At 44.9% G+C, this 19,445-nt stretch overlaps 33 non-coding genes across 33 annotated transcripts; all 33 read left to right on the top strand.

Moving 5' to 3' along the window:
• The first annotated feature begins 56 nt into the window (after window positions 1-56).
• Window positions 57-220, top strand: LOC144392267 (U1 spliceosomal RNA). The gene has a single exon (XR_013455654.1). It is a non-coding gene; the product is annotated as a U1 spliceosomal RNA (small nuclear RNA).
• A 442-nt stretch (window positions 221-662) lies between these two features.
• On the top strand, window positions 663-777 carry LOC144392033 (U5 spliceosomal RNA). The gene has a single exon (XR_013455420.1). It is a non-coding gene; the product is annotated as a U5 spliceosomal RNA (small nuclear RNA).
• Window positions 778-1,379: 602 nt separating this feature from the next.
• Window positions 1,380-1,570, top strand: LOC144392520 (U2 spliceosomal RNA). Its single transcript, XR_013455908.1, has one exon. It is a non-coding gene; the product is annotated as a U2 spliceosomal RNA (small nuclear RNA).
• Window positions 1,571-1,846: 276 nt separating this feature from the next.
• LOC144392266 (U1 spliceosomal RNA) lies at window positions 1,847-2,010 on the top strand. Its single transcript, XR_013455652.1, has one exon. It is a non-coding gene; the product is annotated as a U1 spliceosomal RNA (small nuclear RNA).
• Window positions 2,011-2,452: 442 nt separating this feature from the next.
• LOC144392032 (U5 spliceosomal RNA) lies at window positions 2,453-2,567 on the top strand. Its single transcript, XR_013455419.1, has one exon. It is a non-coding gene; the product is annotated as a U5 spliceosomal RNA (small nuclear RNA).
• A 602-nt stretch (window positions 2,568-3,169) lies between these two features.
• LOC144392369 (U2 spliceosomal RNA) lies at window positions 3,170-3,360 on the top strand. Its single transcript, XR_013455757.1, has one exon. It is a non-coding gene; the product is annotated as a U2 spliceosomal RNA (small nuclear RNA).
• Window positions 3,361-3,636: 276 nt separating this feature from the next.
• On the top strand, window positions 3,637-3,800 carry LOC144392265 (U1 spliceosomal RNA). Its single transcript, XR_013455651.1, has one exon. It is a non-coding gene; the product is annotated as a U1 spliceosomal RNA (small nuclear RNA).
• A 442-nt stretch (window positions 3,801-4,242) lies between these two features.
• Window positions 4,243-4,357, top strand: LOC144392031 (U5 spliceosomal RNA). Its single transcript, XR_013455418.1, has one exon. It is a non-coding gene; the product is annotated as a U5 spliceosomal RNA (small nuclear RNA).
• Window positions 4,358-4,959: 602 nt separating this feature from the next.
• On the top strand, window positions 4,960-5,150 carry LOC144392519 (U2 spliceosomal RNA). The gene has a single exon (XR_013455907.1). It is a non-coding gene; the product is annotated as a U2 spliceosomal RNA (small nuclear RNA).
• A 276-nt stretch (window positions 5,151-5,426) lies between these two features.
• LOC144392264 (U1 spliceosomal RNA) lies at window positions 5,427-5,590 on the top strand. Its single transcript, XR_013455650.1, has one exon. It is a non-coding gene; the product is annotated as a U1 spliceosomal RNA (small nuclear RNA).
• A 442-nt stretch (window positions 5,591-6,032) lies between these two features.
• LOC144392029 (U5 spliceosomal RNA) lies at window positions 6,033-6,147 on the top strand. The gene has a single exon (XR_013455417.1). It is a non-coding gene; the product is annotated as a U5 spliceosomal RNA (small nuclear RNA).
• Window positions 6,148-6,749: 602 nt separating this feature from the next.
• Window positions 6,750-6,940, top strand: LOC144392518 (U2 spliceosomal RNA). The gene has a single exon (XR_013455906.1). It is a non-coding gene; the product is annotated as a U2 spliceosomal RNA (small nuclear RNA).
• Window positions 6,941-7,216: 276 nt separating this feature from the next.
• Window positions 7,217-7,380, top strand: LOC144392263 (U1 spliceosomal RNA). The gene has a single exon (XR_013455649.1). It is a non-coding gene; the product is annotated as a U1 spliceosomal RNA (small nuclear RNA).
• Window positions 7,381-7,822: 442 nt separating this feature from the next.
• LOC144392028 (U5 spliceosomal RNA) lies at window positions 7,823-7,937 on the top strand. The gene has a single exon (XR_013455416.1). It is a non-coding gene; the product is annotated as a U5 spliceosomal RNA (small nuclear RNA).
• Window positions 7,938-8,539: 602 nt separating this feature from the next.
• LOC144392444 (U2 spliceosomal RNA) lies at window positions 8,540-8,730 on the top strand. The gene has a single exon (XR_013455832.1). It is a non-coding gene; the product is annotated as a U2 spliceosomal RNA (small nuclear RNA).
• Window positions 8,731-9,006: 276 nt separating this feature from the next.
• LOC144392260 (U1 spliceosomal RNA) lies at window positions 9,007-9,170 on the top strand. The gene has a single exon (XR_013455647.1). It is a non-coding gene; the product is annotated as a U1 spliceosomal RNA (small nuclear RNA).
• A 442-nt stretch (window positions 9,171-9,612) lies between these two features.
• LOC144392027 (U5 spliceosomal RNA) lies at window positions 9,613-9,727 on the top strand. The gene has a single exon (XR_013455415.1). It is a non-coding gene; the product is annotated as a U5 spliceosomal RNA (small nuclear RNA).
• Window positions 9,728-10,329: 602 nt separating this feature from the next.
• Window positions 10,330-10,520, top strand: LOC144392517 (U2 spliceosomal RNA). Its single transcript, XR_013455904.1, has one exon. It is a non-coding gene; the product is annotated as a U2 spliceosomal RNA (small nuclear RNA).
• Window positions 10,521-10,796: 276 nt separating this feature from the next.
• LOC144392259 (U1 spliceosomal RNA) lies at window positions 10,797-10,960 on the top strand. The gene has a single exon (XR_013455646.1). It is a non-coding gene; the product is annotated as a U1 spliceosomal RNA (small nuclear RNA).
• Window positions 10,961-11,394: 434 nt separating this feature from the next.
• Window positions 11,395-11,511, top strand: LOC144392056 (U5 spliceosomal RNA). The gene has a single exon (XR_013455443.1). It is a non-coding gene; the product is annotated as a U5 spliceosomal RNA (small nuclear RNA).
• Window positions 11,512-12,214: 703 nt separating this feature from the next.
• LOC144392495 (U2 spliceosomal RNA) lies at window positions 12,215-12,405 on the top strand. Its single transcript, XR_013455882.1, has one exon. It is a non-coding gene; the product is annotated as a U2 spliceosomal RNA (small nuclear RNA).
• A 276-nt stretch (window positions 12,406-12,681) lies between these two features.
• Window positions 12,682-12,845, top strand: LOC144392279 (U1 spliceosomal RNA). Its single transcript, XR_013455666.1, has one exon. It is a non-coding gene; the product is annotated as a U1 spliceosomal RNA (small nuclear RNA).
• A 437-nt stretch (window positions 12,846-13,282) lies between these two features.
• On the top strand, window positions 13,283-13,473 carry LOC144392368 (U2 spliceosomal RNA). Its single transcript, XR_013455756.1, has one exon. It is a non-coding gene; the product is annotated as a U2 spliceosomal RNA (small nuclear RNA).
• Window positions 13,474-13,749: 276 nt separating this feature from the next.
• LOC144392258 (U1 spliceosomal RNA) lies at window positions 13,750-13,913 on the top strand. The gene has a single exon (XR_013455645.1). It is a non-coding gene; the product is annotated as a U1 spliceosomal RNA (small nuclear RNA).
• Window positions 13,914-14,355: 442 nt separating this feature from the next.
• Window positions 14,356-14,470, top strand: LOC144392026 (U5 spliceosomal RNA). Its single transcript, XR_013455414.1, has one exon. It is a non-coding gene; the product is annotated as a U5 spliceosomal RNA (small nuclear RNA).
• Window positions 14,471-15,072: 602 nt separating this feature from the next.
• LOC144392515 (U2 spliceosomal RNA) lies at window positions 15,073-15,263 on the top strand. The gene has a single exon (XR_013455902.1). It is a non-coding gene; the product is annotated as a U2 spliceosomal RNA (small nuclear RNA).
• A 276-nt stretch (window positions 15,264-15,539) lies between these two features.
• Window positions 15,540-15,703, top strand: LOC144392257 (U1 spliceosomal RNA). Its single transcript, XR_013455644.1, has one exon. It is a non-coding gene; the product is annotated as a U1 spliceosomal RNA (small nuclear RNA).
• A 434-nt stretch (window positions 15,704-16,137) lies between these two features.
• LOC144392055 (U5 spliceosomal RNA) lies at window positions 16,138-16,254 on the top strand. Its single transcript, XR_013455442.1, has one exon. It is a non-coding gene; the product is annotated as a U5 spliceosomal RNA (small nuclear RNA).
• Window positions 16,255-16,957: 703 nt separating this feature from the next.
• Window positions 16,958-17,148, top strand: LOC144392494 (U2 spliceosomal RNA). Its single transcript, XR_013455881.1, has one exon. It is a non-coding gene; the product is annotated as a U2 spliceosomal RNA (small nuclear RNA).
• Window positions 17,149-17,424: 276 nt separating this feature from the next.
• Window positions 17,425-17,588, top strand: LOC144392256 (U1 spliceosomal RNA). Its single transcript, XR_013455643.1, has one exon. It is a non-coding gene; the product is annotated as a U1 spliceosomal RNA (small nuclear RNA).
• A 442-nt stretch (window positions 17,589-18,030) lies between these two features.
• On the top strand, window positions 18,031-18,145 carry LOC144392025 (U5 spliceosomal RNA). The gene has a single exon (XR_013455413.1). It is a non-coding gene; the product is annotated as a U5 spliceosomal RNA (small nuclear RNA).
• Window positions 18,146-18,747: 602 nt separating this feature from the next.
• On the top strand, window positions 18,748-18,938 carry LOC144392514 (U2 spliceosomal RNA). Its single transcript, XR_013455901.1, has one exon. It is a non-coding gene; the product is annotated as a U2 spliceosomal RNA (small nuclear RNA).
• A 276-nt stretch (window positions 18,939-19,214) lies between these two features.
• LOC144392255 (U1 spliceosomal RNA) lies at window positions 19,215-19,378 on the top strand. Its single transcript, XR_013455641.1, has one exon. It is a non-coding gene; the product is annotated as a U1 spliceosomal RNA (small nuclear RNA).
• Window positions 19,379-19,445: the final 67 nt, after the last annotated feature.

Here is a 19,445-nt window from a genome sequence, read left to right as displayed (position 1 = left end):
GTCACCACAAATGCTGTGACTGGGAATACCGTCCCTGCCTCTGTCACCACCAACTCATACTTACCTGGCAGGGGAGATACCATGATCAAGAAGGTGGTTCACCCAGGGCGAGGCTCAGTCATTGCACTGCGACTGTGCTGACCACTGCGAATTCCCCAAATGTGGGAATCTCGACTGCATAATTTGTGGTAGTGGGGGACTGCGTTCGCGCTCTCCCCTGATATTGAAGTCAAAGAAAAACCAGGTGTCCCGTTTAATCATCACTGTCTGAATCCCTAGTGAAATCAACCACATTTCAGCAGGATTTTACACGGATTAATCACCACTGCACTGGAGTCTCCGGTGGAGGGAGTCTACAATCAGCAAATCACTGTCTGAATCCAAAGTGAAATCAACCAGATTTCAGCATTAATCATCACTGCGCTGGAGTCTCCAGTGGAGCACGTCTCAAATCAGCAAATCACTGTCTGAATCCAAAGTGAAATCAAGCACATTTCAGCAGGACTTTACACTTTTGCTTGTAAACAAATCAATGAGTTTTTGATGGCTGGTGCTGGGGAATGGGTTTGGCATTGGACAACCGCAGCTCAACCAGTCCCAACCACAAGAGGGATCACTGTTGCGACTGGGATATAAGGCTGCCTGCCACCTGATTCCGCAACTGACTTTGGTTTCTCTTCAATACGCATAAGTCTTTCGCCTTTTACTAAAGACTTCCGTGGAGAGGAACAACAATGAGTTGACCATATTTTTGGCAGGCTCTGCCAATTGGCTGAGCCTCATGTACTTGTGTGAAAAGAAAAGTAGTTGGACAGAGGCTCCTGACAATGGAGCACAAACAAAGTTGTGTTTACTTATCACTGGAGTCACTAGTGCAGCAAGTCTCAAATCACTGTCTGAATCCAAAGTGAAATCAACCAGATTTCAGCAGGATTTTACAGGGATTAATGGTCACTTTACTGGAGTCTCCGGTGGAGCACGTCTCAAATCAGCAAATCACTGTCTGAATTCATTGTGAAATCAACAAGATTTTCAGCAGGAATCATCACTGGAGTCACTAGTGGAGCCTTGCAGCAAGTCTCAAATCTCTGTCTGAATCCATTGTGAAATCAACAAGATTTTCAGCAGGACTTTACAGTGATTAATCATCACTGGAGTCTCTAGTGTCTGAAACAACAGTGAAATCAACCAGATTTCAGCAGGAGTTTACACTTTTGCTTGTAAACAAATCAATGATTTTAGCTTTTTTGAGGACGGGGGCAGCGTGGGGAGTGGGTTGTTAAGTAGCAAGCGACTGCTACGCCCAGTTGAAAGAACCGCACCGCGACAATTGAGATATGTGCTGGTACGTTGGGTCTGCAAACAAACAGTTTGGTGTTATCGCTTCTCGCCCTTTTGGCTAAGATCAAGTGTAGTATCTGTTCTTATCAGTTTAATATCTGATATGTCCTCTATACGAGGACTACATATTAAGCCGATTTTTAGCTCTGGGAGATGAAAAAGGGGCTTGCTCCGTTCACTCCAAGCATCGGCCCGGTATTGCAGCACCTCCGGGAACGGTGCACCCTTTAAATTGTGGAAAATAAAAGAAAGGGTAACCTGAATCAGTGGTGTGGTGTTGGAAATGATTTCTGCTTTGAGTAAAACAAGTCTCACCTCCACATAGTTTTTAAGACTGAGGCTTTTGGCAAGTGACTTATGCTTACTCATCAATAGTGCCTTTGTTTTGCAAGTCTCAAATCACTGATTTTAACTTCACCGATCTGTGAGGACGGTGCCATCTGCGAACCGTCACCACAAATGCTGTGACTGGGAATACCGTCCCTGCCTCTGTCACCACCAACTCATACTTACCTGGCAGGGGAGATACCATGATCAAGAAGGTGGTTCACCCAGGGCGAGGCTCAGTCATTGCACTGCGACTGTGCTGACCACTGCGAATTCCCCAAATGTGGGAATCTCGACTGCATAATTTGTGGTAGTGGGGGACTGCGTTCGCGCTCTCCCCTGATATTGAAGTCAAAGAAAAACCAGGTGTCCCGTTTAATCATCACTGTCTGAATCCCTAGTGAAATCAACCACATTTCAGCAGGATTTTACACGGATTAATCACCACTGCACTGGAGTCTCCGGTGGAGGGAGTCTACAATCAGCAAATCACTGTCTGAATCCAAAGTGAAATCAACCAGATTTCAGCATTAATCATCACTGCGCTGGAGTCTCCAGTGGAGCACGTCTCAAATCAGCAAATCACTGTCTGAATCCAAAGTGAAATCAAGCACATTTCAGCAGGACTTTACACTTTTGCTTGTAAACAAATCAATGAGTTTTTGATGGCTGGTGCTGGGGAATGGGTTTGGCATTGGACAACCGCAGCTCAACCAGTCCCAACCACAAGAGGGATCACTGTTGCGACTGGGATATAAGGCTGCCTGCCACCTGATTCCGCAACTGACTTTGGTTTCTCTTCAATACGCATAAGTCTTTCGCCTTTTACTAAAGACTTCCGTGGAGAGGAACAACAATGAGTTGACCATATTTTTGGCAGGCTCTGCCAATTGGCTGAGCCTCATGTACTTGTGTGAAAAGAAAAGTAGTTGGACAGAGGCTCCTGACAATGGAGCACAAACAAAGTTGTGTTTACTTATCACTGGAGTCACTAGTGCAGCAAGTCTCAAATCACTGTCTGAATCCAAAGTGAAATCAACCAGATTTCAGCAGGATTTTACAGGGATTAATGGTCACTTTACTGGAGTCTCCGGTGGAGCACGTCTCAAATCAGCAAATCACTGTCTGAATTCATTGTGAAATCAACAAGATTTTCAGCAGGAATCATCACTGGAGTCACTAGTGGAGCCTTGCAGCAAGTCTCAAATCTCTGTCTGAATCCATTGTGAAATCAACAAGATTTTCAGCAGGACTTTACAGTGATTAATCATCACTGGAGTCTCTAGTGTCTGAAACAACAGTGAAATCAACCAGATTTCAGCAGGAGTTTACACTTTTGCTTGTAAACAAATCAATGATTTTAGCTTTTTTGAGGACGGGGGCAGCGTGGGGAGTGGGTTGTTAAGTAGCAAGCGACTGCTACGCCCAGTTGAAAGAACCGCACCGCGACAATTGAGATATGTGCTGGTACGTTGGGTCTGCAAACAAACAGTTTGGTGTTATCGCTTCTCGGCCTTTTGGCTAAGATCAAGTGTAGTATCTGTTCTTATCAGTTTAATATCTGATATGTCCTCTATACGAGGACTACATATTAAGCCGATTTTTAGCTCTGGGAGATGAAAAAGGGGCTTGCTCCGTTCACTCCAAGCATCGACCCGGTATTGCAGCACCTCCGGGAACGGTGCACCCTTTAAATTGTGGAAAATAAAAGAAATGGTAACCTGAATCAGTGGTGTGGTGTTGGAAATGATTTCTGCTTTGAGTAAAACAAGTCTCACCTCCACATAGTTTTTAAGACTGAGGCTTTTGGCAAGTGACTTATGCTTACTCATCAATAGTGCCTTTGTTTTGCAAGTCTCAAATCACTGATTTTAACTTCACCGATCTGTGAGGACGGTGCCATCTGCGAACCGTCACCACAAATGCTGTGACTGGGAATACCGTCCCTGCCTCTGTCACCACCAACTCATACTTACCTGGCAGGGGAGATACCATGATCAAGAAGGTGGTTCACCCAGGGCGAGGCTCAGTCATTGCACTGCGACTGTGCTGACCACTGCGAATTCCCCAAATGTGGGAATCTCGACTGCATAATTTGTGGTAGTGGGGGACTGCGTTCGCGCTCTCCCCTGATATTGAAGTCAAAGAAAAACCAGGTGTCCCGTTTAATCATCACTGTCTGAATCCCTAGTGAAATCAACCACATTTCAGCAGGATTTTACACGGATTAATCACCACTGCACTGGAGTCTCCGGTGGAGGGAGTCTACAATCAGCAAATCACTGTCTGAATCCAAAGTGAAATCAACCAGATTTCAGCATTAATCATCACTGCGCTGGAGTCTCCAGTGGAGCACGTCTCAAATCAGCAAATCACTGTCTGAATCCAAAGTGAAATCAAGCACATTTCAGCAGGACTTTACACTTTTGCTTGTAAACAAATCAATGAGTTTTTGATGGCTGGTGCTGGGGAATGGGTTTGGCATTGGACAACCGCAGCTCAACCAGTCCCAACCACAAGAGGGATCACTGTTGCGACTGGGATATAAGGCTGCCTGCCACCTGATTCCGCAACTGACTTTGGTTTCTCTTCAATACGCATAAGTCTTTCGCCTTTTACTAAAGACTTCCGTGGAGAGGAACAACAATGAGTTGACCATATTTTTGGCAGGCTCTGCCAATTGGCTGAGCCTCATGTACTTGTGTGAAAAGAAAAGTAGTTGGACAGAGGCTCCTGACAATGGAGCACAAACAAAGTTGTGTTTACTTATCACTGGAGTCACTAGTGCAGCAAGTCTCAAATCACTGTCTGAATCCAAAGTGAAATCAACCAGATTTCAGCAGGATTTTACAGGGATTAATGGTCACTTTACTGGAGTCTCCGGTGGAGCACGTCTCAAATCAGCAAATCACTGTCTGAATTCATTGTGAAATCAACAAGATTTTCAGCAGGAATCATCACTGGAGTCACTAGTGGAGCCTTGCAGCAAGTCTCAAATCTCTGTCTGAATCCATTGTGAAATCAACAAGATTTTCAGCAGGACTTTACAGTGATTAATCATCACTGGAGTCTCTAGTGTCTGAAACAACAGTGAAATCAACCAGATTTCAGCAGGAGTTTACACTTTTGCTTGTAAACAAATCAATGATTTTAGCTTTTTTGAGGACGGGGGCAGCGTGGGGAGTGGGTTGTTAAGTAGCAAGCGACTGCTACGCCCAGTTGAAAGAACCGCACCGCGACAATTGAGATATGTGCTGGTACGTTGGGTCTGCAAACAAACAGTTTGGTGTTATCGCTTCTCGCCCTTTTGGCTAAGATCAAGTGTAGTATCTGTTCTTATCAGTTTAATATCTGATATGTCCTCTATACGAGGACTACATATTAAGCCGATTTTTAGCTCTGGGAGATGAAAAAGGGGCTTGCTCCGTTCACTCCAAGCATCGGCCCGGTATTGCAGCACCTCCGGGAACGGTGCACCCTTTAAATTGTGGAAAATAAAAGAAAGGGTAACCTGAATCAGTGGTGTGGTGTTGGAAATGATTTCTGCTTTGAGTAAAACAAGTCTCACCTCCACATAGTTTTTAAGACTGAGGCTTTTGGCAAGTGACTTATGCTTACTCATCAATAGTGCCTTTGTTTTGCAAGTCTCAAATCACTGATTTTAACTTCACCGATCTGTGAGGACGGTGCCATCTGCGAACCGTCACCACAAATGCTGTGACTGGGAATACCGTCCCTGCCTCTGTCACCACCAACTCATACTTACCTGGCAGGGGAGATACCATGATCAAGAAGGTGGTTCACCCAGGGCGAGGCTCAGTCATTGCACTGCGACTGTGCTGACCACTGCGAATTCCCCAAATGTGGGAATCTCGACTGCATAATTTGTGGTAGTGGGGGACTGCGTTCGCGCTCTCCCCTGATATTGAAGTCAAAGAAAAACCAGGTGTCCCGTTTAATCATCACTGTCTGAATCCCTAGTGAAATCAACCACATTTCAGCAGGATTTTACACGGATTAATCACCACTGCACTGGAGTCTCCGGTGGAGGGAGTCTACAATCAGCAAATCACTGTCTGAATCCAAAGTGAAATCAACCAGATTTCAGCATTAATCATCACTGCGCTGGAGTCTCCAGTGGAGCACGTCTCAAATCAGCAAATCACTGTCTGAATCCAAAGTGAAATCAAGCACATTTCAGCAGGACTTTACACTTTTGCTTGTAAACAAATCAATGAGTTTTTGATGGCTGGTGCTGGGGAATGGGTTTGGCATTGGACAACCGCAGCTCAACCAGTCCCAACCACAAGAGGGATCACTGTTGCGACTGGGATATAAGGCTGCCTGCCACCTGATTCCGCAACTGACTTTGGTTTCTCTTCAATACGCATAAGTCTTTCGCCTTTTACTAAAGACTTCCGTGGAGAGGAACAACAATGAGTTGACCATATTTTTGGCAGGCTCTGCCAATTGGCTGAGCCTCATGTACTTGTGTGAAAAGAAAAGTAGTTGGACAGAGGCTCCTGACAATGGAGCACAAACAAAGTTGTGTTTACTTATCACTGGAGTCACTAGTGCAGCAAGTCTCAAATCACTGTCTGAATCCAAAGTGAAATCAACCAGATTTCAGCAGGATTTTACAGGGATTAATGGTCACTTTACTGGAGTCTCCGGTGGAGCACGTCTCAAATCAGCAAATCACTGTCTGAATTCATTGTGAAATCAACAAGATTTTCAGCAGGAATCATCACTGGAGTCACTAGTGGAGCCTTGCAGCAAGTCTCAAATCTCTGTCTGAATCCATTGTGAAATCAACAAGATTTTCAGCAGGACTTTACAGTGATTAATCATCACTGGAGTCTCTAGTGTCTGAAACAACAGTGAAATCAACCAGATTTCAGCAGGAGTTTACACTTTTGCTTGTAAACAAATCAATGATTTTAGCTTTTTTGAGGACGGGGGCAGCGTGGGGAGTGGGTTGTTAAGTAGCAAGCGACTGCTACGCCCAGTTGAAAGAACCGCACCGCGACAATTGAGATATGTGCTGGTACGTTGGGTCTGCAAACAAACAGTTTGGTGTTATCGCTTCTCGCCCTTTTGGCTAAGATCAAGTGTAGTATCTGTTCTTATCAGTTTAATATCTGATATGTCCTCTATACGAGGACTACATATTAAGCCGATTTTTAGCTCTGGGAGATGAAAAAGGGGCTTGCTCCGTTCACTCCAAGCATCGGCCCGGTATTGCAGCACCTCCGGGAACGGTGCACCCTTTAAATTGTGGAAAATAAAAGAAAGGGTAACCTGAATCAGTGGTGTGGTGTTGGAAATGATTTCTGCTTTGAGTAAAACAAGTCTCACCTCCACATAGTTTTTAAGACTGAGGCTTTTGGCAAGTGACTTATGCTTACTCATCAATAGTGCCTTTGTTTTGCAAGTCTCAAATCACTGATTTTAACTTCACCGATCTGTGAGGACGGTGCCATCTGCGAACCGTCACCACAAATGCTGTGACTGGGAATACCGTCCCTGCCTCTGTCACCACCAACTCATACTTACCTGGCAGGGGAGATACCATGATCAAGAAGGTGGTTCACCCAGGGCGAGGCTCAGTCATTGCACTGCGACTGTGCTGACCACTGCGAATTCCCCAAATGTGGGAATCTCGACTGCATAATTTGTGGTAGTGGGGGACTGCGTTCGCGCTCTCCCCTGATATTGAAGTCAAAGAAAAACCAGGTGTCCCGTTTAATCATCACTGTCTGAATCCCTAGTGAAATCAACCACATTTCAGCAGGATTTTACACGGATTAATCACCACTGCACTGGAGTCTCCGGTGGAGGGAGTCTACAATCAGCAAATCACTGTCTGAATCCAAAGTGAAATCAACCAGATTTCAGCATTAATCATCACTGCGCTGGAGTCTCCAGTGGAGCACGTCTCAAATCAGCAAATCACTGTCTGAATCCAAAGTGAAATCAAGCACATTTCAGCAGGACTTTACACTTTTGCTTGTAAACAAATCAATGAGTTTTTGATGGCTGGTGCTGGGGAATGGGTTTGGCATTGGACAACCGCAGCTCAACCAGTCCCAACCACAAGAGGGATCACTGTTGCGACTGGGATATAAGGCTGCCTGCCACCTGATTCCGCAACTGACTTTGGTTTCTCTTCAATACGCATAAGTCTTTCGCCTTTTACTAAAGACTTCCGTGGAGAGGAACAACAATGAGTTGACCATATTTTTGGCAGGCTCTGCCAATTGGCTGAGCCTCATGTACTTGTGTGAAAAGAAAAGTAGTTGGACAGAGGCTCCTGACAATGGAGCACAAACAAAGTTGTGTTTACTTATCACTGGAGTCACTAGTGCAGCAAGTCTCAAATCACTGTCTGAATCCAAAGTGAAATCAACCAGATTTCAGCAGGATTTTACAGGGATTAATGGTCACTTTACTGGAGTCTCCGGTGGAGCACGTCTCAAATCAGCAAATCACTGTCTGAATTCATTGTGAAATCAACAAGATTTTCAGCAGGAATCATCACTGGAGTCACTAGTGGAGCCTTGCAGCAAGTCTCAAATCTCTGTCTGAATCCATTGTGAAATCAACAAGATTTTCAGCAGGACTTTACAGTGATTAATCATCACTGGAGTCTCTAGTGTCTGAAACAACAGTGAAATCAACCAGATTTCAGCAGGAGTTTACACTTTTGCTTGTAAACAAATCAATGATTTTAGCTTTTTTGAGGACGGGGGCAGCGTGGGGAGTGGGTTGTTAAGTAGCAAGCGACTGCTACGCCCAGTTGAAAGAACCGCACCGCGACAATTGAGATATGTGCTGGTACGTTGGGTCTGCAAACAAAGAGTTTGGTGTTATCGCTTCTCGGCCTTTTGGCTAAGATCAAGTGTAGTATCTGTTCTTATCAGTTTAATATCTGATATGTCCTCTATACGAGGACTACATATTAAGCCGATTTTTAGCTCTGGGAGATGAAAAAGGGGCTTGCTCCGTTCACTCCAAGCATCGGCCCGGTATTGCAGCACCTCCGGGAACGGTGCACCCTTTAAATTGTGGAAAATAAAAGAAAGGGTAACCTGAATCAGTGGTGTGGTGTTGGAAATGATTTCTGCTTTGAGTAAAACAAGTCTCACCTCCACATAGTTTTTAAGACTGAGGCTTTTGGCAAGTGACTTATGCTTACTCATCAATAGTGCCTTTGTTTTGCAAGTCTCAAATCACTGATTTTAACTTCACCGATCTGTGAGGACGGTGCCATCTGCGAACCGTCACCACAAATGCTGTGACTGGGAATACCGTCCCTGCCTCTGTCACCACCAACTCATACTTACCTGGCAGGGGAGATACCATGATCAAGAAGGTGGTTCACCCAGGGCGAGGCTCAGTCATTGCACTGCGACTGTGCTGACCACTGCGAATTCCCCAAATGTGGGAATCTCGACTGCATAATTTGTGGTAGTGGGGGACTGCGTTCGCGCTCTCCCCTGATATTGAAGTCAAAGAAAAACCAGGTGTCCCGTTTAATCATCACTGTCTGAATCCCTAGTGAAATCAACCACATTTCAGCAGGATTTTACACGGATTAATCACCACTGCACTGGAGTCTCCGGTGGAGGGAGTCTACAATCAGCAAATCACTGTCTGAATCCAAAGTGAAATCAACCAGATTTCAGCATTAATCATCACTGCGCTGGAGTCTCCAGTGGAGCACGTCTCAAATCAGCAAATCACTGTCTGAATCCAAAGTGAAATCAAGCACATTTCAGCAGGACTTTACACTTTTGCTTGTAAACAAATCAATGAGTTTTTGATGGCTGGTGCTGGGGAATGGGTTTGGCATTGGACAACCGCAGCTCAACCAGTCCCAACCACAAGAGGGATCACTGTTGCGACTGGGATATAAGGCTGCCTGCCACCTGATTCCGCAACTGACTTTGGTTTCTCTTCAATACGCATAAGTCTTTCGCCTTTTACTAAAGACTTCCGTGGAGAGGAACAACAATGAGTTGACCATATTTTTGGCAGGCTCTGCCAATTGGCTGAGCCTCATGTACTTGTGTGAAAAGAAAAGTAGTTGGACAGAGGCTCCTGACAATGGAGCACAAACAAAGTTGTGTTTACTTATCACTGGAGTCACTAGTGCAGCAAGTCTCAAATCACTGTCTGAATCCAAAGTGAAATCAACCAGATTTCAGCAGGATTTTACAGGGATTAATGGTCACTTTACTGGAGTCTCCGGTGGAGCACGTCTCAAATCAGCAAATCACTGTCTGAATTCATTGTGAAATCAACAAGATTTTCAGCAGGAATCATCACTGGAGTCACTAGTGGAGCCTTGCAGCAAGTCTCAAATCTCTGTCTGAATCCATTGTGAAATCAACAAGATTTTCAGCAGGACTTTACAGTGATTAATCATCACTGGAGTCTCTAGTGTCTGAAACAACAGTGAAATCAACCAGATTTCAGCAGGAGTTTACACTTTTGCTTGTAAACAAATCAATGATTTTAGCTTTTTTGAGGACGGGGGCAGCGTGGGGAGTGGGTTGTTAAGTAGCAAGCGACTGCTACGCCCAGTTGAAAGAACCGCACCGCGACAATTGAGATATGTGCTGGTACGTTGGGTCTGCAAACAAACAGTTTGGTGTTATCGCTTCTCGCCCTTTTGGCTAAGATCAAGTGTAGTATCTGTTCTTATCAGTTTAATATCTGATATGTCCTCTATACGAGGACTACATATTAAGCCGATTTTTAGCTCTGGGAGATGAAAAAGGGGCTTGCTCCGTTCACTCCAAGCATCGGCCCGGTATTGCAGCACCTCCGGGAACGGTGCACCCTTTAAATTGTGGAAAATAAAAGAAAGGGTAACCTGAATCAGTGGTGTGGTGTTGGAAATGATTTCTGCTTTGAGTAAAACAAGTCTCACCTCCACATAGTTTTTAAGACTGAGGCTTTTGGCAAGTGACTTATGCTTACTCATCAATAGTGCCTTTGTTTTGCAAGTCTCAAATCACTGATTTTAACTTCACCGATCTGTGAGGACGGTGCCATCTGCGAACCGTCACCACAAATGCTGTGACTGGGAATACCGTCCCTGCCTCTGTCACCACCAACTCATACTTACCTGGCAGGGGAGATACCATGATCAAGAAGGTGGTTCACCCAGGGCGAGGCTCAGTCATTGCACTGCGACTGTGCTGACCACTGCGAATTCCCCAAATGTGGGAATCTCGACTGCATAATTTGTGGTAGTGGGGGACTGCGTTCGCGCTCTCCCCTGATATTGAAGTCAAAGAAAAACCAGGTGTCCCGTTTAATCATCACTGTCTGAATCCCTAGTGAAATCAACCACATTTCAGCAGGATTTTACACGGATTAATCACCACTGCACTGGAGTCTCCAGTGGAGGGAGTCTACAATCACTGTCTGAATCCAAAGTGAGATCAAGCACATTTCAGCATTAATCATCACTGCGCTGGAGTCTCCAGTGGAGCACGTCTCAAATCAGCAAATCACTGTCTGAATCCAAAGTGAAATCAAGCACATTTCAGCAGGACTTTACACTTTTGCTTGTAAACAAATCAATGAGTTTTTGATGGCTGGTGCTGGGGAATGGGTTTGGCATTGGACAACCGCAGCTCAACCAGTCCCAACCACAAGAGGGATCACTGTTGCGACTGGGATATAAGGCTGCCTGCCACCTGATTCCGCAACTGACTTTGGTTTCTCTTCAATACGCATAAGTCTTTCGCCTTTTACTAAAGACTTCCGTGGAGAGGAACAACAATGAGTTGACCATATTTTTGGCAGGCTCTGCCAATTGTCTGAGCCTCATGTACTTGTGTGAAAAGAAAAGTAGTTGGACAGAGGCTCCTGACAATGGAGCACAAACAAAGTTGTGTTTACTTATCACTGGAGTCACTAGTGCAGCAAGTCTCAAATCACTGTCTGAATCCAAAGTGAAATCAACCAGATTTCAGCAGGATTTTACAGGGATTAATGGTCACTTTACTGGAGTCTCCGGTGGAGCACGTCTCAAATCAGCAAATCACTGTCTGAATTCATTGTGAAATCAACAAGATTTTCAGCAGGAATCATCACTGGAGTCACTAGTGGAGCCTTGCAGCAAGTCTCAAATCTCTGTCTGAATCCATTGTGAAATCAACAAGATTTTCAGCAGGACTTTGCAGAGATGAATCATCACTGGAGTCACTAGTGGAGCCTTGCAGCAAGTCTCAAATCTCTGTCTGAATCCATTGTGAAATCAACAAGATTTTCAGCAGGACTTTACAGTGATTAATCATCACTGGAGTCTCTAGTGTCTGAAACAACAGTGAAATCAACCAGATTTCAGCAGGAGTTTACACTTTTGCTTGTAAACAAATCAATGATTTTAGCTTTTTTGAGGACGGGGGCAGCGTGGGGAGTGGGTTGTTAAGTAGCAAGCGACTGCTACGCCCAGTTGAAAGAACCGCACCGCGACAATTGAGATATGTGCTGGTACGTTGGGTCTGCAAACAAACAGTTTGGTGTTATCGCTTCTCGCCCTTTTGGCTAAGATCAAGTGTAGTATCTGTTCTTATCAGTTTAATATCTGATATGTCCTCTATACGAGGACTACATATTAAGCCGATTTTTAGCTCTGGGAGATGAAAAAGGGGCTTGCTCCGTTCACTCCAAGCATCGACCCGGTATTGCAGCACCTCCGGGAACGGTGCACCCTTTAAATTGTGGAAAATAAAAGAAATGGTAACCTGAATCAGTGGTGTGGTGTTGGAAATGATTTCTGCTTTGAGTAAAACAAGTCTCACCTCCACATAGTTTTTAAGACTGAGGCTTTTGGCAAGTGACTTATGCTTACTCATCAATAGTGCCTTTGTTTTGCAAGTCTCAAATCACTGATTTTAACTTCACCGATCTGTGAGGACGGTGCCATCTGCGAACCGTCACCACAAATGCTGTGACTGGGAATACCGTCCCTGCCTCTGTCACCACCAACTCATACTTACCTGGCAGGGGAGATACCATGATCAAGAAGGTGGTTCACCCAGGGCGAGGCTCAGTCATTGCACTGCGACTCAGCTGACCACTGCGAATTCCCCAAATGTGGGAATCTCGACTGCATAATTTGTGGTAGTGGGGGACTGCGTTCGCGCTCTCCCCTGATATTGAAGTCAAAGAAAAACCAGGTGTCCCGTTTAATCATCACTGTCTGAATCCATTGTGAAATCAACAAGATTTTCAGCAGGACTTTACAGTGATTAATCATCACTGGAGTCACTAGTGGAGCCTTGCAGCAAGTCTCAAATCTCTGTCTGAATCCATTGTGAAATCAACAAGATTTTCAGCAGGACTTTACAGTGATTAATCATCACTGGAGTCTCTAGTGTCTGAAACAACAGTGAAATCAACCAGATTTCAGCAGGAGTTTACACTTTTGCTTGTAAACAAATCAATGATTTTAGCTTTTTTGAGGACGGGGGCAGCGTGGGGAGTGGGTTGTTAAGTAGCAAGCGACTGCTACGCCCAGTTGAAAGAACCGCACCGCGACAATTGAGATATGTGCTGGTACGTTGGGTCTGCAAACAAACAGTTTGGTGTTATCGCTTCTCGGCCTTTTGGCTAAGATCAAGTGTAGTATCTGTTCTTATCAGTTTAATATCTGATATGTCCTCTATACGAGGACTACATATTAAGCCGATTTTTAGCTCTGGGAGATGAAAAAGGGGCTTGCTCCGTTCACTCCAAGCATCGACCCGGTATTGCAGCACCTCCGGGAACGGTGCACCCTTTAAATTGTGGAAAATAAAAGAAATGGTAACCTGAATCAGTGGTGTGGTGTTGGAAATGATTTCTGCTTTGAGTAAAACAAGTCTCACCTCCACATAGTTTTTAAGACTGAGGCTTTTGGCAAGTGACTTATGCTTACTCATCAATAGTGCCTTTGTTTTGCAAGTCTCAAATCACTGATTTTAACTTCACCGATCTGTGAGGACGGTGCCATCTGCGAACCGTCACCACAAATGCTGTGACTGGGAATACCGTCCCTGCCTCTGTCACCACCAACTCATACTTACCTGGCAGGGGAGATACCATGATCAAGAAGGTGGTTCACCCAGGGCGAGGCTCAGTCATTGCACTGCGACTGTGCTGACCACTGCGAATTCCCCAAATGTGGGAATCTCGACTGCATAATTTGTGGTAGTGGGGGACTGCGTTCGCGCTCTCCCCTGATATTGAAGTCAAAGAAAAACCAGGTGTCCCGTTTAATCATCACTGTCTGAATCCCTAGTGAAATCAACCACATTTCAGCAGGATTTTACACGGATTAATCACCACTGCACTGGAGTCTCCGGTGGAGGGAGTCTACAATCAGCAAATCACTGTCTGAATCCAAAGTGAAATCAACCAGATTTCAGCATTAATCATCACTGCGCTGGAGTCTCCAGTGGAGCACGTCTCAAATCAGCAAATCACTGTCTGAATCCAAAGTGAAATCAAGCACATTTCAGCAGGACTTTACACTTTTGCTTGTAAACAAATCAATGAGTTTTTGATGGCTGGTGCTGGGGAATGGGTTTGGCATTGGACAACCGCAGCTCAACCAGTCCCAACCACAAGAGGGATCACTGTTGCGACTGGGATATAAGGCTGCCTGCCACCTGATTCCGCAACTGACTTTGGTTTCTCTTCAATACGCATAAGTCTTTCGCCTTTTACTAAAGACTTCCGTGGAGAGGAACAACAATGAGTTGACCATATTTTTGGCAGGCTCTGCCAATTGGCTGAGCCTCATGTACTTGTGTGAAAAGAAAAGTAGTTGGACAGAGGCTCCTGACAATGGAGCACAAACAAAGTTGTGTTTACTTATCACTGGAGTCACTAGTGCAGCAAGTCTCAAATCACTGTCTGAATCCAAAGTGAAATCAACCAGATTTCAGCAGGATTTTACAGGGATTAATGGTCACTTTACTGGAGTCTCCGGTGGAGCACGTCTCAAATCAGCAAATCACTGTCTGAATTCATTGTGAAATCAACAAGATTTTCAGCAGGAATCATCACTGGAGTCACTAGTGGAGCCTTGCAGCAAGTCTCAAATCTCTGTCTGAATCCATTGTGAAATCAACAAGATTTTCAGCAGGACTTTACAGTGATTAATCATCACTGGAGTCTCTAGTGTCTGAAACAACAGTGAAATCAACCAGATTTCAGCAGGAGTTTACACTTTTGCTTGTAAACAAATCAATGATTTTAGCTTTTTTGAGGACGGGGGCAGCGTGGGGAGTGGGTTGTTAAGTAGCAAGCGACTGCTACGCCCAGTTGAAAGAACCGCACCGCGACAATTGAGATATGTGCTGGTACGTTGGGTCTGCAAACAAACAGTTTGGTGTTATCGCTTCTCGCCCTTTTGGCTAAGATCAAGTGTAGTATCTGTTCTTATCAGTTTAATATCTGATATGTCCTCTATACGAGGACTACATATTAAGCCGATTTTTAGCTCTGGGAGATGAAAAAGGGGCTTGCTCCGTTCACTCCAAGCATCGGCCCGGTATTGCAGCACCTCCGGGAACGGTGCACCCTTTAAATTGTGGAAAATAAAAGAAAGGGTAACCTGAATCAGTGGTGTGGTGTTGGAAATGATTTCTGCTTTGAGTAAAACAAGTCTCACCTCCACATAGTTTTTAAGACTGAGGCTTTTGGCAAGTGACTTATGCTTACTCATCAATAGTGCCTTTGTTTTGCAAGTCTCAAATCACTGATTTTAACTTCACCGATCTGTGAGGACGGTGCCATCTGCGAACCGTCACCACAAATGCTGTGACTGGGAATACCGTCCCTGCCTCTGTCACCACCAACTCATACTTACCTGGCAGGGGAGATACCATGATCAAGAAGGTGGTTCACCCAGGGCGAGGCTCAGTCATTGCACTGCGACTGTGCTGACCACTGCGAATTCCCCAAATGTGGGAATCTCGACTGCATAATTTGTGGTAGTGGGGGACTGCGTTCGCGCTCTCCCCTGATATTGAAGTCAAAGAAAAACCAGGTGTCCCGTTTAATCATCACTGTCTGAATCCCTAGTGAAATCAACCACATTTCAGCAGGATTTTACACGGATTAATCACCACTGCACTGGAGTCTCCAGTGGAGGGAGTCTACAATCACTGTCTGAATCCAAAGTGAGATCAAGCACATTTCAGCATTAATCATCACTGCGCTGGAGTCTCCAGTGGAGCACGTCTCAAATCAGCAAATCACTGTCTGAATCCAAAGTGAAATCAAGCACATTTCAGCAGGACTTTACACTTTTGCTTGTAAACAAATCAATGAGTTTTTGATGGCTGGTGCTGGGGAATGGGTTTGGCATTGGACAACCGCAGCTCAACCAGTCCCAACCACAAGAGGGATCACTGTTGCGACTGGGATATAAGGCTGCCTGCCACCTGATTCCGCAACTGACTTTGGTTTCTCTTCAATACGCATAAGTCTTTCGCCTTTTACTAAAGACTTCCGTGGAGAGGAACAACAATGAGTTGACCATATTTTTGGCAGGCTCTGCCAATTGTCTGAGCCTCATGTACTTGTGTGAAAAGAAAAGTAGTTGGACAGAGGCTCCTGACAATGGAGCACAAACAAAGTTGTGTTTACTTATCACTGGAGTCACTAGTGCAGCAAGTCTCAAATCACTGTCTGAATCCAAAGTGAAATCAACCAGATTTCAGCAGGATTTTACAGGGATTAATGGTCACTTTACTGGAGTCTCCGGTGGAGCACGTCTCAAATCAGCAAATCACTGTCTGAATTCATTGTGAAATCAACAAGATTTTCAGCAGGAATCATCACTGGAGTCACTAGTGGAGCCTTGCAGCAAGTCTCAAATCTCTGTCTGAATCCATTGTGAAATCAACAAGATTTTCAGCAGGACTTTGCAGAGATGAATCATCACTGGAGTCACTAGTGGAGCCTTGCAGCAAGTCTCAAATCTCTGTCTGAATCCATTGTGAAATCAACAAGATTTTCAGCAGGACTTTACAGTGATTAATCATCACTGGAGTCTCTAGTGTCTGAAACAACAGTGAAATCAACCAGATTTCAGCAGGAGTTTACACTTTTGCTTGTAAACAAATCAATGATTTTAGCTTTTTTGAGGACGGGGGCAGCGTGGGGAGTGGGTTGTTAAGTAGCAAGCGACTGCTACGCCCAGTTGAAAGAACCGCACCGCGACAATTGAGATATGTGCTGGTACGTTGGGTCTGCAAACAAACAGTTTGGTGTTATCGCTTCTCGCCCTTTTGGCTAAGATCAAGTGTAGTATCTGTTCTTATCAGTTTAATATCTGATATGTCCTCTATACGAGGACTACATATTAAGCCGATTTTTAGCTCTGGGAGATGAAAAAGGGGCTTGCTCCGTTCACTCCAAGCATCGACCCGGTATTGCAGCACCTCCGGGAACGGTGCACCCTTTAAATTGTGGAAAATAAAAGAAATGGTAACCTGAATCAGTGGTGTGGTGTTGGAAATGATTTCTGCTTTGAGTAAAACAAGTCTCACCTCCACATAGTTTTTAAGACTGAGGCTTTTGGCAAGTGACTTATGCTTACTCATCAATAGTGCCTTTGTTTTGCAAGTCTCAAATCACTGATTTTAACTTCACCGATCTGTGAGGACGGTGCCATCTGCGAACCGTCACCACAAATGCTGTGACTGGGAATACCGTCCCTGCCTCTGTCACCACCAACTCATACTTACCTGGCAGGGGAGATACCATGATCAAGAAGGTGGTTCACCCAGGGCGAGGCTCAGTCATTGCACTGCGACTGTGCTGACCACTGCGAATTCCCCAAATGTGGGAATCTCGACTGCATAATTTGTGGTAGTGGGGGACTGCGTTCGCGCTCTCCCCTGATATTGAAGTCAAAGAAAAACCAGGTGTCCCGTTTAATCATCACTGTCTGAATCCCTAGTGAAATCAACCACATTTCAGCAGGATTTTACACGGATTAATCACCACTGCACTGGAGTCTCCGGTGGAGGGAGTCTACAATCAGCAAATCACTGTCTGAATCCAAAGTGAAATCAACCAGATTTCAGCATTAATCATCACTGCGCTGGAGTCTCCAGTGGAGCACGTCTCAAATCAGCAAATCACTGTCTGAATCCAAAGTGAAATCAAGCACATTTCAGCAGGACTTTACACTTTTGCTTGTAAACAAATCAATGAGTTTTTGATGGCTGGTGCTGGGGAATGGGTTTGGCATTGGACAACCGCAGCTCAACCAGTCCCAACCACAAGAGGGATCACTGTTGCGACTGGGATATAAGGCTGCCTGCCACCTGATTCCGCAACTGACTTTGGTTTCTCTTCAATACGCATAAGTCTTTCGCCTTTTACTAAAGACTTCCGTGGAGAGGAACAACAATGAGTTGACCATATTTTTGGCAGGCTCTGCCAATTGGCTGAGCCTCATGTACTTGTGTGAAAAGAAAAGTAGTTGGACAGAGGCTCCTGACAATGGAGCACAAACAAAGTTGTGTTTACTTATCACTGGAGTCACTAGTGCAGCAAGTCTCAAATCACTGTCTGAATCCAAAGTGAAATCAACCAGATTTCAGCAGGATTTTACAGGGATTAATGGTCACTTTACTGGAGTCTCCGGTGGAGCACGTCTCAAATCAGCAAATCACTGTCTGAATTCATTGTGAAATCAACAAGATTTTCAGCAGGAATCATCACTGGAGTCACTAGTGGAGCCTTGCAGCAAGTCTCAAATCTCTGTCTGAATCCATTGTGAAATCAACAAGATTTTCAGCAGGACTTTACAGTGATTAATCATCACTGGAGTCTCTAGTGTCTGAAACAACAGTGAAATCAACCAGATTTCAGCAGGAGTTTACACTTTTGCTTGTAAACAAATCAATGATTTTAGCTTTTTTGAGGACGGGGGCAGCGTGGGGAGTGGGTTGTTAAGTAGCAAGCGACTGCTACGCCCAGTTGAAAGAACCGCACCGCGACAATTGAGATATGTGCTGGTACGTTGGGTCTGCAAACAAACAGTTTGGTGTTATCGCTTCTCGCCCTTTTGGCTAAGATCAAGTGTAGTATCTGTTCTTATCAGTTTAATATCTGATATGTCCTCTATACGAGGACTACATATTAAGCCGATTTTTAGCTCTGGGAGATGAAAAAGGGGCTTGCTCCGTTCACTCCAAGCATCGGCCCGGTATTGCAGCACCTCCGGGAACGGTGCACCCTTTAAATTGTGGAAAATAAAAGAAAGGGTAACCTGAATCAGTGGTGTGGTGTTGGAAATGATTTCTGCTTTGAGTAAAACAAGTCTCACCTCCACATAGTTTTTAAGACTGAGGCTTTTGGCAAGTGACTTATGCTTACTCATCAATAGTGCCTTTGTTTTGCAAGTCTCAAATCACTGATTTTAACTTCACCGATCTGTGAGGACGGTGCCATCTGCGAACCGTCACCACAAATGCTGTGACTGGGAATACCGTCCCTGCCTCTGTCACCACCAACTCATACTTACCTGGCAGGGGAGATACCATGATCAAGAAGGTGGTTCACCCAGGGCGAGGCTCAGTCATTGCACTGCGACTGTGCTGACCACTGCGAATTCCCCAAATGTGGGAATCTCGACTGCATAATTTGTGGTAGTGGGGGACTGCGTTCGCGCTCTCCCCTGATATTGAAGTCAAAGAAAAACCAGGTGTCCCGTTTAATCATCACTGTCTGAATCCCTAGTGAAATCA

This window comes from Gasterosteus aculeatus, unplaced genomic scaffold, assembly GCF_964276395.1.
Source record: "Gasterosteus aculeatus unplaced genomic scaffold, fGasAcu3.hap1.1 HAP1_SCAFFOLD_23, whole genome shotgun sequence".
Taxonomy (NCBI): domain Eukaryota; kingdom Metazoa; phylum Chordata; class Actinopteri; order Perciformes; family Gasterosteidae; genus Gasterosteus; species Gasterosteus aculeatus.
The sequence above is the reverse complement of the archived record's forward strand: the minus strand, read 5'-3'. Positions and strand labels throughout refer to the sequence as shown.